General features: G+C 30.9%; 1 protein-coding gene across 1 annotated transcript in view; it reads right to left on the bottom strand.

The window, feature by feature from the left end:
• The window catches only part of LOC107572084 (WW domain-containing transcription regulator protein 1-like), a gene marked incomplete at its 5' end in the record, with an annotated part of 67,706 nt that overhangs the window by 63,106 nt on the left and 785 nt on the right, over nt 1-3,815 (bottom strand). The gene's annotated exons all lie outside the window — the stretch shown is intronic.

Here is a 3,815-nt window from a genome sequence, read left to right as displayed (position 1 = left end):
ATTAAAATACTAGGATCCTGAGGAAAAAATCCTGGAAGTTGTAGGGACCTCTTTGGTTAGGCCTGTATTTTTTTTCCTTCTTTCTTTCTTTTTTTTTCTTTCGTTGGTAAAAGTAGTCACGGTCTACTTGAAAAGTCTTGCAAAGTCTTTAAAAAGTTGTCATAAAGCTAAAACAAAAGGTGTATGTCATGTTGTCCCACACTGAGAGTTTTCAGAGCTCCACTGACTGACGGAGTTTCTGTCCCGATGGAAAGTTTGTAAACTCCAGCTTTTCTCTCTCTGCGTCTCTGAGCGGCTCCTGTGTCACTCATGAATATTCAGTGACTCCAGCCCTCATGAATATTCGGTTCGTAACACACAGCTCATTATCTTTGGATGATCTAATTCAGCAGTTTAACAAATAAACTTTACTTTGATGTTATTTTAAACCGCAATGGCACTCCAAACCTTGAAAAAAAGTTTAGGAATCTGCCACAATTGTCTAAACATTTTATTTTAATCCATTAAATCTGGTTTAAAATGTTAATTTGCTATTTTACTGCTATGCTATATTAAAAATAGTAATATATGTATTATTATTACAAGTTAAATATTAATAGTAGTAAATGTGTTCAATTAAATTTAAAACAATACATAGGAAATACACAATAAATACAGTTTTAATAAATATGACATATTATACATTTAATCATAACTTTGTTAGTTTCAAACCAATTTAAAATATTATAAACACCCAATATTTTCATTCAGAATTCCCAAACGTATTAATGTATTAAATATTGTAATAAATAATGAATGTGTATAAGTGACTTAATATTTTATAATCTGTATTTAATTGCATGTGTAGTTATAAATGTTGCCTTGGCAACTAACTGAAAAAAAAGAGAGGTACTAAAACTAAAACTGAAATAAAAATAAAGCAGAATATAAATATAAACAAATATAAGCACTAAAAAAGACACAATCACCTAAAAAATAGAATTTAAAAAATGCTAAAATGAAAAGCATATCAAAATGGCAAAAACTAAAACTAAAATCTAAACAAAAACTGAACATATAAAAATAAAAGCTAATTCAAAAAATAATAGTACTATAATAGTATATAAATAATACTAAAATAACACTGATTTAATGTTGACTAAAAATACAGTGTAAAGTTATCAAACAGTTTTTGTTTAAACTGTGTTTACTGAACAAAATAATTTATTAATAATGTGTTACATTTCTTAATATGTTATTTTAATTATAATAGCGTATTGGACTGACTCATATTAAATGTAATTCAAATGTGATGTTTTAAATAATGTACTAAATAACGAATGTAATATATCTGATGTATAAGTTATTCAGTGTATCACACAATTTGTTATTGTATTAAATGTTATGTGTAGCCTTTGTTTGTTTGTTTTTCCTACGTAATAAAATAAGTGATATTCTCTCTTAGCAAAGAGTGGAGTCTCCTTTTGCAGCTCGGTCAGGCTTTGTATAAAAATACAAAATAAATAAATAAATCCTATTTTCACAGCTTGCTTGTATTTGATAGCTAAAGATGTGGGTCAGACAGATGTGAAGCCGTTTTTCAGGTCAAGGGTGAGCTGACACAGCCACACCTCATCATCACCGTACGTGTCTAATGCACATGTTCATATGTGCAGATTATATTCATTTGACAAAAGAATGAGTCACTGATTCATTTAATTGTAACTCAAGTCATTGTGACTCGATGTGGCTCAGACGAAGTCTTTCCGAGAAGGATTCTGATGTTTCAAGCCCAGCTGAAGTGAGCAGCTCGTGATGTGAGTGAGAGAGCATTCACACACACACACACACACACAAACAAACAAACAAACACACTCATACAAACAAACAAACACACTCACACACACACATACACACACACATGTCCATCTGTGACGAGCAACAGTTGACATCGGCAGGAGCTGAGCTGAGCTAATGTTAGCTCGTGGGAAACACACCTGTCACTCACATCTTCAGCAAATGCACACTCAAACACACATCTACACCTCAGCTTAAGGTTTATGTATTGCACATAAAATGTCCATTCATTTGGATTAGACAGTTTTAACATAAATGCACTAATAAACTGAATCTGATGCATATTTGTCAGTCAGTCATATATAAATGATTCAACAATAACTCTATTACAATATATAACAATTGAATATTGCTTATTTATTTAAACCATGTTCACAAAGGAATAAATATAATTGTTTTACAGATTTATTCCGATTCATTTGAATAAATGCATTCTTAAAACTTATTTAAAATAAATCAGATATAATAATTTTTACATACTCTATATAGGCTTAAACATTCATTCATTCATGCATTATTAAGGGTATAAGGGACTGTTTCTGTAAAAAGCATTTGGAATGTTTTCTAAAATTAAAAAATGTTGGTAAATAAAATAAAACTAAATAAAATAAATATAAAGATTAGACAAAAAAACCCTAAAAACTTAAAAAATGTAAACAATGAGAAATACTGCTTTGGCAACTAACTGAAATAAACACATTGAAGTTGAAGTTCTAAATGACTAAAACTAAATCTGAAATTAAAATAATGATAATAAAAATGACAAAAGTGCATAATAGAAATATTTGCAAGTTAAAAATGTTAAAAAGCACATAAAAATTACTAAAACTTTACAGTGTAAAGTTAACAAAGTTTCTTGAACAAAAATAATTTAGTCATAATTTGTTATTGTTTTTATTTATGCTATTGTATTATAAAATAACAAAGATATAGAACTGGCTAATATTCATTAATAAACAAAATCGAATAAATGGCTAGAGCAGTGGTAGAGAGCAATCATTGCAGCACTTCATAAATGCAGCTAAACACTATTGCACTGGATCTCTGTCACACTCTCATCATGTTAAAGTTACACCACAACCTCGAGCACAAGGGAGTGGAAGACTGCGCTAACATGGAGATTATCAGAAGTTATTAATTAGCACATTAATCATTATCCTGACACAAGGAAACCGTTTCCCTGAAATTCAACAGAGTCTAAATGACTCATGATCATGTTGAATCACTCGAAAGAAGAACATGTGCTTCAAGCTATTTTGTGCTTGAAGTAAACCTGACACCCATTTGTGCATTTATTGTATTAATAAAATCACATGTTAAATCTGAAGGATTATGTTTTTATTACATGTTCAGATGTTAACAGTGCGATGAGGAAAGTGTAATGCTCATCTGGCCATCTGCAGTTCTGCTCGGAGATCTTACACATTCAAGTGTGGCGCTTATTATTTTATCTTTGCAGAGTTCTGCAGATTTCCACTCAAAATAAGTGCATACAATGGAGAAGAAGAACAACAATCTGATCACTGATCAATATGATGTTCAATAAATTGGTCCAAAAGATGCATGTATTGCTGGGGAAGTAAACCCTCAACTCAAAAATACACCAAAACACCCTTCAGTGCCATGCGCTTAAAGAGACAGTCCACCAAAACATGACAATTCTGCCATCATGCACTCACCCTCTTTCTTCTGCGGGACAAACAAAGAAGATTTTTTTAACCGAATGGTTTCGGGTCCCATTGACTTGAACAAAACATATTATGGAAGTTAATAGAACCCGAAACATTCATCAAAATATCTTCTTTTAAATATCCAAACCGTGAAGAACCAAACCGTTTCGGGTCTCATTGACTTCCATAGTATGAACAAAACGTATTATGGAAGTTAATAGAACCCGAAACACTTAATTGTCAAAATATCTTCTTTTAAATATCTTATATTATCAAGATATTTCGAAGAACCAAACCGTTTCGGGTCTC

Source organism: Sinocyclocheilus grahami, unplaced genomic scaffold (genome assembly GCF_001515645.1).
Source record: "Sinocyclocheilus grahami isolate Dianchi unplaced genomic scaffold, SAMN03320097.WGS_v1.1 scaffold1694.1, whole genome shotgun sequence".
NCBI classification, from domain to species: domain Eukaryota; kingdom Metazoa; phylum Chordata; class Actinopteri; order Cypriniformes; family Cyprinidae; genus Sinocyclocheilus; species Sinocyclocheilus grahami.
The sequence above is the reverse complement of the archived record's forward strand: the minus strand, read 5'-3'. Positions and strand labels throughout refer to the sequence as shown.